The 14,449-nt window shown below is 39.8% G+C and overlaps 1 long non-coding RNA gene across 1 annotated transcript; it reads left to right on the forward strand.

Annotated features, from left to right (window-relative positions):
• The first annotated feature begins 13,016 nt into the window (after positions 1 to 13,016).
• On the forward strand, positions 13,017 to 13,798 carry LOC127530880 (uncharacterized). The gene is made up of 2 exons (XR_007937631.1): positions 13,017 to 13,220; positions 13,464 to 13,798. It is a non-coding gene; the product is annotated as an uncharacterized LOC127530880 (long non-coding RNA).
• Positions 13,799 to 14,449: the final 651 nt, after the last annotated feature.

Here is a 14,449-nt window from a genome sequence, read left to right on the forward strand (position 1 = left end):
ACATGACTGAATTACAGCTATTAGTTCTATTACTCGATGGCATTGGCATTGCAGATCATATGGCTTCAACAGAATAGAATACCATAATGCCTTTATGCTGTATTTGTTTTTAAACATTGCAGCAATGCAAGCTGTTTCATCATGTACTGATGACATGACTTCCATATTTTTTCATACAAGAGAGCGTGGAATATCATACACAATGGCCAAATTATGCAGACATGGAAACAAACATCTGAGTCATTTGATGCATTTCGATATATAAACACTTCAACAATCAATAGAGTACAATCAGAAGGCAAATATACGATATGTGGGCAAGAGAAATATAGAGCTAAAACTCAGGTGTAAAGATGAAAAGGTTACTTTTGAAAAATATTTTTGAAATCTGCCTCTCAATCAGCTGTTGGCAAAAATTAGATTTGCAATCTAATACAATATGCTGAAGACTTGCAGTCATCAAACCCAGAGGATATGTGAGGTGAAACTGTGAGGTGATGACGGCACATCAGACGTTGCTCGAGTGAATCAGGACAGCAAACACCAAGCTTTCTTCACCTCGCACGCCTGCAGATCAGGCTGTATTCCTTCGTAGTTATAAGGGTTTTGGCACACCTTACTGCTTCCTCTTAGTGATGCATTTGCTCCATGTCCTCTTCCTCTTCCTGTCCTCTATTGTTTCAAACAGATTTGTTTGTACTGTGACCAAGGTCCCCAAAACCCTTTCGCACTTTCTCTGCAACATTTTATCTCTGAGTGGCAGCACTCACAGTCAAAATAATGCTAAGTGTAGCTCATGTGACTGCAACAGCCGCCATTACTAGGGTTTCTTGATGTGATCATCATGTGCTCAGTCAAAATAAGATATTTTCTTTGCCCAGACAGTTTCTCCTAGAATTTGCTGAGCCCATTTACAGATTATTATGAGGATATGACCTAGCTCCTCAGAAATAGCCTCTTGTCAATCAGAATTTCAGATTGTAAAACTTTTTTTTTCTTGCTGCACTGACCTTTATTTGTCTGAAATGATCAGTTCTTGCCATAACTGCAAGATCCAAAATTTGCTTATAAAAGAGCCTGCACAAGATGATACTTTTATCTCAGTGATCAAATCCAGGTCTTATCTTTGTGTATTATCTCCTCTCAGTTCTGTACAGTTGTGATTCTGTGTTTTTGGGTTTGACCTGCTTATCAGCTGCTGCTTTACAGTTGATGTAACCACCAGAGGGCGACATGTTGCAATTTCATCTTGTAAGAGAGAAACAAAATGGTTCATTAAACAGGCCCCAACTACATAGGAGCACTTTAATGTCTAATAGTAGTAATTTTGTTTCTGCTAAATAATTATCTGATGTGAAAAACAGCTTTCTAATTTTTTTTTTTAAAATTCACTTGTACATTACTTTTGTGGCAATTTTTTTGTGCGTTTTTGAACTTTTTAAATGGACACATAACATATCGACCAGATTGGCATTTAAAAGTAAATGGACAACCAGATAAATACCGGCAATGGCAGAATCCATGAATACATTAATGACCTTTTATAAAGAGCCTTTGGTTCACTGGCAAACTCACTGCAGAGGAGTTTAATCAAGTGAAACAAAATCAAATTGTATATTGTAGTTTGAACTGGACTGGGGATTGTTATTAAGTGGATGTCAAATAGACAGGCAAGCAGATGAGCTGTGTTTTGTAGATATCGTATAACCTGCATCAAGCAACTATTGGATGATCCTTGCAGATTTACTGAATGCAACCTTCCCCTCAACATATAAATAAATAGGACGTTTAGTCCATGGACTTAAATGAGCTTTTTCATCATTTTACTATATTCCATATACATACAATAAATGTAATTTGCTATATTAGAAAAACAAACATGTCAGTTGGCATATAGATAAATTCTATGTCATCTACTCTAATTTGGATCCCTGCATGTCTTTTAACCAAACTTGGAATTAGGGGACTTGGAGGAACATAATTGTGGATGATCACTGGTTACAGATCGAGGATCGAAAGGTATTCATGGCACTGCAATGAGAGATGATGCTCTCATGTTGCGTATAGAGTTTAGTTCTATTTTAAATATTTGAATAACAACTTTAGTAAGTGTGCCTCATTGCTCAAGATAACCAGCATGCATTCCAATACCATTAGGCACTCTGACCTGATCTCCCCTGTGACCTTGAACGTGAGCGTAAAGGTTACGGATCTCCATTTCAAAGTAGGGCCTCGCACGTGCACGGCCACTTCTGAATTTAAAGCTGTACCCAGCCACACTGGTAAGGTTTTATTCTGACATCAAATCAATGTCTGTGAACCCCCAAGCAACTTTATGATTATAAAAACAAGCGATCAGGCCACAGATACACCTTCAGTTGACAGATGATGAGAGTCATTCATTCCAGGATGATGAAGAGATGCTGTTAATGGACCTTTACTACCACCTAGTGGATCCTCAGGCACAGAGCCTCCCACAGATGTACAGTATTGTAGTGGAGCAGCTCTTGTAGGTGGTCTGAGGTGGGCTCTCCAGTTGTAAATAGTGTTCTGACACGTGTGTGACCACTCCAATATCTGTGACCTCTCACCCCTGAAAGCTTAGCTTTACCACCTGGGGGTAGACTGTTCTTGATCTCGCAGCACCTCCAGCAGGCTGGCACACAGCTCAGCCTCCCGTAAAGAACCTCAAGGTCTACTTTATCGCACACACACGTACAAATACCTGCATGTATGCGTGTGTTCATGGTCCTTTATAGAAAAACAGCTCCATTACAAAGGTATTTGACGTGGAGGTCTTTGGGACTGTGTTTCCTGAGCTCCAAGTGGCTCATGTTACTAAGTGTTACTTTAATAGTAACTCTGTTTAGTACAGAGTTTGTTTACATTCTAAATGCTTCAGTCAAAACAGGGTCACATTCAAAGTTGAAGCATATGCAGCTCTGTGTAATTCAGTTGTACTATGGTTTCCAGTTGTTTTAATGTCTGTATAGTTGTATCTGATCAGCTGTCTCGTGTTGACCTCTGTTGTTTGATCTGTTTAATTCTGAGGATGAGAATTTTCAACAGTGCAAGTGAAGGCTTGTCTTTACAACAGTGTAAATAGGAATCAACACAGTGAAACTGGCTTTAGCTTTTGCTTATTTTGGGCTTAAGCACATCTGGGGTGTGTTATGACTAAGGCGCTCTTCTCCTCAGATCATCATAGAGACTCGCTCTTCCTTTCTCTCCCTTCTTTCCTCGCATTGTCTGAAAGCAAAAGTTGTCATTGCAGATATGAAATGTCTTGATGTCCTACATACAAGAGGGAGATTTTGCGTGTAGCTGCTTTGAATGAGACGGATGTTTGACAGACATTGGAAAATATTAAAATACCAGGTGTGGTATTCAGTGAGGTCCTCAGGTGTGTCCTTTCAAGAGCTGAAGTCTGATATTGCTTTATATAGGCTTCTAGGTCTTGCAGCATCATATTTTTACTCCTACACAGCACCTCAGTCCCCCACTGATTCATATCTCCTCAAAACCCAACAGAGCAGTCATAGACACCTCTTTGATCAGCTTTATCCCTCACTTTAGCAGTGTTAAAAAAATTACAGCACCAACATAGGGTAAAATGTGTCTCACTCCCACTGCCTAGCCTCCTCTCTTTTTCATTATCTATTCTCTTTTATTCCTTGTCCACATTCAGTGCGGAACAATGCGCGCAGGCGGACGGTGGAGGCTCCTGACAGGACTGGTAACATGATGACACACCAAAGGCCAGGGAGTAAAATCCCCCCCAGTGGGACATGTTGTCACAGTCCAGCCATGTCGTCCAACCTTTTTGGGTTCCCGTCTCTCTCTCTGGCTCTCTCCCCTCCGGCCACAACGATAAAGCTCCCATCTGCTGTGGGGAGTTGCGTCTTCTCCCTCTGAAACTGATCCTCGCAGCAAGTTTCCCCCTTTGTCAGATATGCCGATCACGTTTCAGTTTTGACAGCCCTCTGTCTTTACACATGCGACAGGTACCAAAGTTCTTCTGTTCGCAGAAGAAATGGTATTGGAAATGTGATAGTGGTCTCTTTCCAAAGCTTTGCCCCCCTGCACCCTTGGTGAAAACAGTGTTTTTTAAAAGAGCAGAAAACTAGTTGTAAAGGAATGCATGAGTGTGTTGATCCTCACAAAGAGTTGGATAATTGACCTCTTGGATGACCTATAATTCACCACAAAAGTTGAAACCCTCAACTTTTTTTTTGCATCTATGTTTCTTTGTAAGGAATTGTATACTTTTTAACTCTACATTATCTATAACTTTTGAACATCTTTTCTGAGAGCTATCATGATGTTTACAGGTATCTGTCTGGCTGCCTGTCTATCTGTCTGGCTGTCTACAGAGCTTATGTTTATCTCTCTGTCACATCGATTCATGAGCCTGTCGCTCATCCGTAGTGTTCTCAGCTGTCTCGGTGTGTCAGCGGCATTGCTGCTGATTCTACGAACAAAGTCGCACATGCCAATTGTTAGTAACATGAACCGACTCAGCATCCTAACCTGCAGTGAGATCACCTGTCACAGGTCAAAAAGACAGCTGTAATGCTTTCAGACTCTGGCTTAAACTGATAAAGCGCCTTGGAATGGCAGTGATGTGCGTGATATGAGGCTAGATTATCTTATTACAGTCACGATAAAGATCTCATGTTGTCATGTGTCTCACAAACCTCCAACAAGTCTGACCTCTTATCTCTGTCCTTAGAAGAAAAGTATTAGTTTAATAGACTGCTCACAGTGCCTAAAAATGGATCCATTTACATTCCTCTGTTTTTTATGAACCTGACTTTTATTCATGTTGACAAAACTTTTTTTTTCTCTCCGAGGCTAGACAAAAGTATGCCAAGAGCCATTCGACGTCTGACACCTGAACCTTGATCTGTGAACTCCAGCATTTGTCAGCGGCTACTTACAGCTATCAGGTAGACTCAAGCAACGAACGGAAAAGAGCATCAATTTTTTTCTCAGCCCTAAGTGACTCATTGCCTTATATGGTGCAGATCATTCTTGGCCTTGAAGCTAAACACTTCAGCGATTAGCAAGTAAACATGACCTGAAAATGATGATAGTGTGTATTATTATGGCGGCATCCTCAGACTCTCCTGCACTGATCCATCCTGTGATAAAATGTATTCTGACAAAAAAAAAGAAGACAAAATTAAAATAAAAAAAACGCTGACTCCTTTTATGAGATATAATATTCACCCAGGTTGTTAACACTTCATATCTGATGTGACGTTGCAGCCGATTTAATCTAAGGATCCAAGATCCACCTATAAAACCAGTAGCTATGACTAATTTATTTTGACCCTGAGCGGAAATTAACTCTGCAAGTCCGCTTTCCCATAACCTCTACTCCCAAGCTAACTGATTAGATTACCGCGCTGTTATATCCAATTGTCCCTTTGTAAGCTCCATTCCGTTTTGTTATTGTAAGCCACTTGTTATGTGCTATGCATGAAACAAAGTTCAAGGTTGCTGCACATTTGACTCACCTTTTCGTTTCATTACAAGAATAACTGAGCCGTGTTTGTGTAGAGGTACAACTGACAAACAATGTGTGCTAATTCTCCTTACACTGAGTCTGCAAAGCGTTAAAGCGGTAATGTAATTTAATAATAGTGAAATATGAAAACATGGGGGAAATGCCACATCCTGTTTTGCATAATCGTGAGTCATATTTCTCAGGGCCGGAAACGTTCACCTCCTTTCAGCCAACATGTCTCCTAAATGGATTTGGACTGCTGCAGCAGCAGGGGTTTATACATTTTTACCATGGGTGGGCCCAGTTAAAGTCTGAACTTGTAAACCTTGCGTGTGAGAGCCTTATGTGGAAGTGTGCATTTGTGTGCAGTTGTCAGCTTAAAATACTGGAGTGTGTTGTGTTTGTAACCTGGAGTGAAACAGTCGATCCATTTAATGAGAAGAGTTTGTATTATGTCAGTACGCCTATAACCCAGATTGCAATTGTTCACCAACACTGGAAAACCAAACTTACTTATGCAGAATTCCTCAATTTTGTTTTGTTGTTGTTGTTTATTGTGAATTTATATCATTTTAAAAGTGGATTTTTGGAGGAAGAATGGAAATATTTGCAGAATATATAATACAAGGTAAAAAAAAATGGCCAACTGTAACAACATTCATTGTTGATTTTAGACGTAAAAGAAGTCAAAACTCTAACAATACTTGTTGTATTATGACTTTTATCCGTGTAAGAACGGCCTATTTGTTGATATGGACTACGGTTTATGCGATTTGTTTTCAAAATAGAGCTGAACAATATGCAAAAAGAAACTTCAATTGTGACAATTTCAACAGGAATGTTTTTTTTTTTGGCATTTCTTTTCCACTGACTGAAAACATAATTTTTTTTTTTTTTTTGCTGCAGTACCTGTCATGACTTGGATTTTGGCACTTGGCCCCATTGCAGTTTATATAATCACCAGCGTCGCCTGTGCAGCACAAACTGTGGAGTCTTCACTCCTCATACACCATTTCAGTGAATACAATCGTGCAAAAAGATTCTAGCCTATTTGTTAAAATTTTTTCAGGCGAGAGGAATGCTTCCATTGCAGCATCTAAATGCAGGTGGGGATAACATATGCTATTAACCTGAAGTTGTCAATATGCTGTATTAATTGAGATCAGGTTTCAGTACCAATTGATCAAACAGCAACCACTAAAGATGGCTTAATTATCAATTAGTCATTATCGTGTTTTGTGAAATCTGGAAATCAGTGCAAGAACAATGTGCATAATGCAGTATAAACTCCAGCTACAAGGTCCTATTAACATACTTTTTAAATCACTTTTTTCAGTTAATTATTTATTGAATGGAATCCTGAAGGAGGTCGACCATTACATTAGAAAAATAAAATGGCAAAAATTACCACCAAAATGAAGGGAAGCAGCCAATCACTGATAGCAGAAACATTCATCCAGTCACCCAACCCTAAAATGTATGCGTATGTTTGGTTGTATTCTCATAAATTATGAATCAAATTAACTTGTCTCTCATCTTTCTCTCCTTTATGGCGTGAATGTTGTATATACATACATACATACAAGTATATCTGTGAATAGAGATATGTAAAAGAAGTGTTTCTTTAATCCAATCTGCTAAGATGCAATACTACCATCTTTATGTTTTGCTTTGTTTAATTAAAAAAAAAAAAACCTTCTACAAACCTACTTAGTCCCTGGATGAGTAACACTAAAACAGTTAACCAACACAATGCAGTAAGAGTAACAGGAAAAGCAAAACATCGTGTTAATTCTGAGAGTAAACAAAGAAAACACATATTCTGTGTTGTGAATGAATCAGTCAGATGTTTGTTTGTGTATCAAGAGATAAATCTGAGAAAAAGCTTTGGCTCTCAAACTCACAATTCAAGCAATTTTCAAGGTGACTGCACTACCATGTGGTCATACTGCTGTGATCAACTGTCCAGTCTGCTGAGAGAGACATAATATCCTTGGGGTATTACTGACAGGGAGCATGATATGTGTGTGCGCCTCTGTGTGTGCGTCTGCGTGTCACTGTGTGCATGTCGGTGTGTGTCACTGTGACTTTGCACACTTACACACAGGCCTAATGTGTATGAGTATGAATGTGTACGGGTGACACAGTGTATTTATGTAAGTGGTCGACATAAATACATCAAGGGGACCACACAGCTGTCTAGTGCAGGTTTCTTCGCGGTTACTACCTGAAATGGGCCGCGGGACTGTTTCCATTGGGTCACTTCGTTTTAAGCTTCTTCCAGTAAACCTGGGTCCCACAGCAGGCCTGTGCCAGACTGTCGTCTAGTGCTTTCTGCGATGAATGTGCAGCAGTAGAGGAAATACAGACTTAGCAAGTCCGCTGCACGGCCACCGGATGGGTGCAGCGAAAGGGACCTGCTCTGATCTCAACACATACCAGGCTGGATTAGAACCAGGAACCAGAGCAGAAACAGGATCTGACCCTCTCTGCTATCACACTCTAACCCTGCCGCTCTTTCCCAAAGACATCCTCAACACTTCCTTCTCCAATTAGTGTGACCTTGTTACGTTTGCAGCGGTGTCTCTGGGTCTTGTGAAAGTCAAGACCCAGCTTCTTGCGCCACACTTTTAGCAGAGCTGTCGAGCGAGCAGGCATGAAGGCCTGAAGTTATAAACAAATAGCTCACTTCAAATCTGTAAACTGATACAGATACGCTAAACAAATGGACAACAAGCAACGTAATAGTGTCCCTTCCCCAGGGAGCTTTTCATCTTTGCTCACTGGTTGTGATCAGCACTTAGCCGGCTCTGTTTATTTAGTAATATAGTAGGAGGAGGCCCCGGCGGACGCTCTTTGAATACTAAAAACCGTAAAGCCAGCATAGAGTCTGACACTGTGCCACCTTGGGGAGCAGTGCTAGTATCCCACATGTCCCTCTTCGAAGAGGGGCGCCACTGACAGCTGCCATGAGTCAGGGGTCAAAGTCATGCCAGGTAAATATCAGGATTACAAAACCGTCGATGGCGGACAGAGAAGGATGATAAAAGACTGAAATAAAAGGGTTGAGGAACTCTATCAGCCGAACCTTTTCTGTAGAGCTGTGCGAATGTTTGGACATATGGCCCACCATATAGTACACAACACACACATACATTTCCTCTTAAATTCCTTTCTTCAATCCATCATTTGTCATGCGGACAGCTGAACACAGACGCTCCTGCAGGATTTCATAGTTTGGGTCGTAGCCAAGAAGTACATCTCAGAGAGTCCATCTATGCATACCATCTGTCCAGCCTTCACTTTCAGGAAAAGCATAGTCAGTCGGCAAAAATTCGCAGGGTGCACTGTTGTAAATACTTACACATCAACAACTTTCCCTCCTCTCTGCTGCACTCTAAGGATGGAATTCATTGTTCCCATCGTAGCCCAGTAAATTCAGCAGTTCGTGGGAGACAGCTTACTGGATTGTCCTTTGCTCAAGGGGTGATAATTTACCCGTTATAAGCTGTTCACATGCCATGCAGCTATATGGTGATCATACACTAGACCTTCATGTAGCATTGAACCAAAGGGGAAAACTTCATTACTTTTAAAACCTGGGCAACTATGTCAGTCCATCATTTACAATGTGTATCTAAAACATGCCACAAAAGCACAAAGTATAAATAGGTGTCGTGAAGTAGGACTAAAAGGACATGTGGGTTTTTAAATGGCTCCCCTCTACTCATTTAGTATCTGTGTCTGAGAGATTTAACCTTCCTTACTTCCTCCCTTCTATTTATAACAGTGTCATAGTCCTGCCTGCACTTTGATAGTACCAAGTGATCTCATTTACACACTCACACACACAAACACACACAGTGTCACACACTCATGCTAGCACATACTTTTGCACACATACAATCTACGTGTGAATGATGCCAACGAATACTCATAAAATGTTTGAGCAATGAGTGAAACACATGGAAATACTGCACCGAGTGCCACAATGGATGGGCATTTGGCAGCGGGCCATATCTGAATTGTAGCATGTCCTAATGGATCAGCTGAAAGCTATGTGAATCCTCCAGTATCTGCCCCGGCTACCTGCTCTCTGTCCGTCCGTCTCTGTGCCAACGGTGATCCGCGGCTCCGTGCCCGCTGACAGCTGAGCTTACTCAAGCAGAAACACTGGCACTTCTGCTCACTGCAGGCAGAATACAGAACGAGGAGCCACTGTCCTGATGAACATGAACGCCAAAGCTACTGCGCACAGGGTGGACACAACAGAGGGACAACATGAGATGTAATTTGTACTGGTGGTGTGATGGATTTCAATACATTTTTAGGAAAGTTCACTTTGCAGTAACACAAACAACAGCAACTAAAATGTAAGATTTTGGTGACTTCCTTTGGATCCAGTATGATTATCGGCCTGTATGTTGCACTGGACTGTATCACACTGTATTAGCACGTCTTTCACATTTCCACCATTGTCAGGTGCTGACAAACTGCTCTCATCAACCAAATGATCAATCTGATTAGTCAAACACACTGTACAAACATCAGTTAATCTAAATAAAGTCAGCAAATTAAGAATTAGTTTTACTGTAGCTGCTTCAGCATCATGTTTGTAATAATTCTCTCTATTTTTACTTGAAGTTAGTTAAATCAAATATTTAGGATTTGGCACTGGCTGATAAACAGTTTGAAACATTATTTGAAATTTCAAGACACAGCTGAAACATTTTCTCGGCAACGTAATCCCTTCTTTTACAGAATCACATAGCAGTGTGGATACAGCTTTTAAATTCGTAGCTCAGGAAATGCTGCAATTAATTCTCACAACAATATAAAAATATCCAAGTAATATAAAGACCAGCACTCAGAATGTTGTATAAACCTATGGACATGATGTTGGCAAAAATATACATAAATTGCGAGAGATTGAAGCATTAGTTTCACACAATAATGGTTTTCCGTGAGTGTTAAATATAGTAGTACTGGATTATTGGTACTGAGGCTACAATAAGCTATTTTTTAATACCTTATGGACTGCTGTGTCATTTAGTCTGTAGCAGTGCGTCATGCTTTCTAAGTTTATCACAAAGTTTGAACATCTTTACCCATGTTAAAAAAAGCACAAGACGTCCTTCTGAAAGGTAATGAAGTAAAAGTGAAAATATAGAACAAAGTCAAAAGTGCATTTTCTCCTAAAATATAATAAAGCAACAAGAAAAGCACTCACAGAGCGCAGCACTCCACCGAGGCTGTCCATTCCCCCATATGGCATTGTCAGAAATGCAGCATTTTTTTTTATTAGTTACTGATGATCACAAATCAAGGCAACATATAATGTGTCCATTTAATATAGATGTACCCACAAACAAAATGACCTTAAGCTGATCACAGCCGTGTGTTATGCATGTGTACGTTATGTATGGATACCGAATCATGTGACCTACATATGAAGCGGGCGGCGGGAATTAATGGAACTTGGAAACAACTCCACAATTTAATCAGTTGTTCCTTGTATCATTTCTGATGGATAAGTCCCGATAAGTCGGCAGCGGTGGATTTGTAGTAGGATCACAATCATGTGATCATCAACAGTCAGCTGACATAACGGTCACTCATTGTCATACTTACAGTGCCGCTATCTCGCAATGCTATGGAAATTCTTAACAAATCCGTGAATCCAGACCATAAGCCGCATCACTGCCAAAATCTAATCAGGTGGTCCTTGTGTCATTTCTGACCTTCCCTGAAAATTTCATCAAAATCCGTTAGTCTGTTTTTGAGTAATGTTGTGCACAGACAGATTCACAGACGGACAAACATACGATAGTCACATAACTCCCCCTCGTTGCTTGGCAGAGTAATAAAGTAGTACAAAAAGGAAGAGTAAAGTACAAGTACCTCAAAGTTTAACTTCCTCAAAGTAATTGAGGAAATGCCCCACTAACCCCTCAGACTAAATCAACTACATGTGCCCCCTGTGCATTTTGTTTTTCTTATTGTTTTCCACCACATACAGTAGACACATATATACTGATTCAATACAGTACGTCTGGTTTGCCTTTTCTTCCCCTTTGAGCAAGAGTTGAACATGATCCACAAATGTTTCAAGTGGGTCATGGTCTGATTTTACTCAAGAGCTACAATAACCACACAAAGACCCTGCTGCTTTTTCTAAGGAAACTGCACAACACTGGTATAAACTAAAGTCACTGTCATGTTCCAAGAACTATTTTTGCAAACATGGAACATGTTTGGACATGAAGGTACACATCTGTTCTATGATAATAAAAAAAAAGTATTTTCTGTTCGTACTAATTAGCATGTGAGAACAAAACATCCCATGCCGTGCCAACACCCATCAACCTGTATATTCTGATCCAGTCACATTAAAAACAGCAAGTTTAGAGGCGATAACTCAGCATTGTCCTACTGTGGTCTGGCCATTACACTGTTTCTTTAACTCAACCTTTTCATATGAAATTTGATACCTTATTTGAAAAAAATGTGGCTGAATAAAGTTAAAAAAAACTGATGCATTCATCATGGATCTTGTGGATCACTCAAGAGCCATAAAACCAAAGTTATTGAAACCACAATAACACTTTAAATTGATATATCAGTTATTGTTTGTCTTCAGTTGATTTGTCGTCCACGTAGTTAAATTTACAGCAGCATCCCATTGCATTGTGTGCTGTAATTTGTGTTTTCCTCAAAGAAAACACAAACAAGTTGGAACCAAACCTACATTTGTTCCACTTCCATTACACGCAGCAGTGACTCATAGAATCAAGAGGCGGAAAAACACTTTGACATAACCATTAACAGGTTTACCAGCTGTTTGTGGGTCATTTCATATCATTAAACACAATCATTTTACCAAAACTATTCATTAAGATCGATATAATACACCCAAAGAGACAGGACACACAAAGAATTATTGCAGGGAAAGTAAAATGATTATCCATGTGTGACATTTGTTTTGTATTGTTTTTTTTTTACTGTTCGATGTTAAACCGAACCAGATGCAGCGATCCGGGTTGTTTGTGTGAGTATTGTTATATGTTCATATAATCTCTGTGGGGAGTCATTGTTTTCTTCCATGTGAGGGCCTGTCAGTGCTCTGTGGAGGCTTGACATCAAAAATTGAGGTGCTTGTCCCATCAGCGGCACAAATAATAAAGGAAGTCTTCTCGGTGTGAGTGACGCGTCTCTTCCTCACACCCCATGTGGTGGTGATTCGTTCAGCTTACTCATGTTTCTCCTCCTAACAAATTAATATTTATTATAGTCACTCAAGTATTCAGCTCGGGGGACTTATGACACCCACAGAGTGTGCGGCGCTCCGGCATAAAGAGACTCTCTAAGAGCGTTCTATTTTCGGTGACCATTATCTTCGCAGCTCCGTCTGTATGAGACAGAGGGGAGTCACAGAGGACTCCTTCGGTGACACGGCTGCACATATCAATAAACAATACAGCCTCTGTCTGTCTGTTGTGTCTCTGAGCAGGCTGTGTCCTACACTGAGCCTGACGTGTCGTATGCAGTGACGTGGAATAAAAATACCTCCTGTGTGAAATCTGCTGCAGTTACGCGGTCATTAATCAAATATGTTTTACGGTGCCAAACGTGTCTAAATAATTACGAAAGATCGGGACTGGCAGAGGATCGGTGCATCAGTTCACTGGCTTATGTGAACAAATTACCAGTGAGTGCTTCCAATCTTTGCTTTTATGTAAAATATGTAAAATAAATCTCTTTTCACATTGCTCAGATATTATTGGGCTGCAATTAACTTGATAAATCATTTGGTCTATGAAATGTCAGCTGCTCCCGAGATAACATCTTCATGTTGTTTATCCACTGGCTTGCATTTTGGCCAGTTGTTGATGAGGATACTGATATTTGCACATACAGTTCATCCCGTGCCTCTCAACTCATCCAAAACTAGGAGAGAAATCTCACCCTCTGCAGTCAAACCCACAAGTATTGAGAAAAGCAAGACCCGTATTTCAACATTTCAGAAAAGTCAAGGTACATCAGCAGCCCTAAGATTCTCCCAACACTTTTGACCTTTAACTGTACAGACGTGCTTCAAACCTGCATTTCTTCTCTAGTTTTTTCCTCTCTTCTTCTGTTGTTTTTCTCAGGTTGTTCTGTCTATGCAGTCATAGTTTGTAAATGGATGATATAAAGATGAATTCTATGTTTTCTACAAGGATGTTTGCATGTTACTATTATGTGAAAGTGAACTATTATGTAAATAAAGTGCCTAATGTTCCTGTTTGAGCAGCTGTAGTTTTCCCTGTAGTAGAATTAACTTATTATTATGCCTGTTTTTATCATGATGCAGTATAAAATACAGTGCTTTCCAAAGGTGCAGATTTACCAGACAAAATATGAAAACTATGGCAACTTATTCATGTGCATTTTTTTAACGGTTTCAAACAAAAGTAACATTTTATCAGTATCAACCTGTCAATGTTCATTTCTGGTCAGTGTTGATATTTCATTATAAAGCCTCTATCTGCCAAAGAGCTGCATCTCTTAAGTATATCTAATGAAGAAGACTAGAAAAAACTCACATTTGCAAAAAGAATGGAAGCCTGAGGCAGTGGTTTTAGGCATGTTGAGCTTAATGTTGGCGCCTTCATGGCACCAAACATGAACCACAGAATCCCCAGTTTGTGACTGGAAAGAAAATTCGACTCATTTCTCTCTTTTCTTTTTTATTTTCCTGTCATTTCTCTTCTGTCAGTCACCAAATTAAGGCATTACTTGCCCAAAACTAATATTCAAAATAGGCTTAAAAATGAATTTCAAAGAATATTGTAGATTATCTATTAATTCTTTAATTAATCCTGTCAGGCATTTTAATTAATCTATTGATTTGTTTTATGTCCAGTAATATTAATTAATCTGCAATGCTCCTCTTTA

The sequence above is a fragment of the Acanthochromis polyacanthus genome, chromosome 18, assembly GCF_021347895.1.
Source record: "Acanthochromis polyacanthus isolate Apoly-LR-REF ecotype Palm Island chromosome 18, KAUST_Apoly_ChrSc, whole genome shotgun sequence".
Classification (NCBI taxonomy): Eukaryota; Metazoa; Chordata; class Actinopteri; family Pomacentridae; genus Acanthochromis; species Acanthochromis polyacanthus.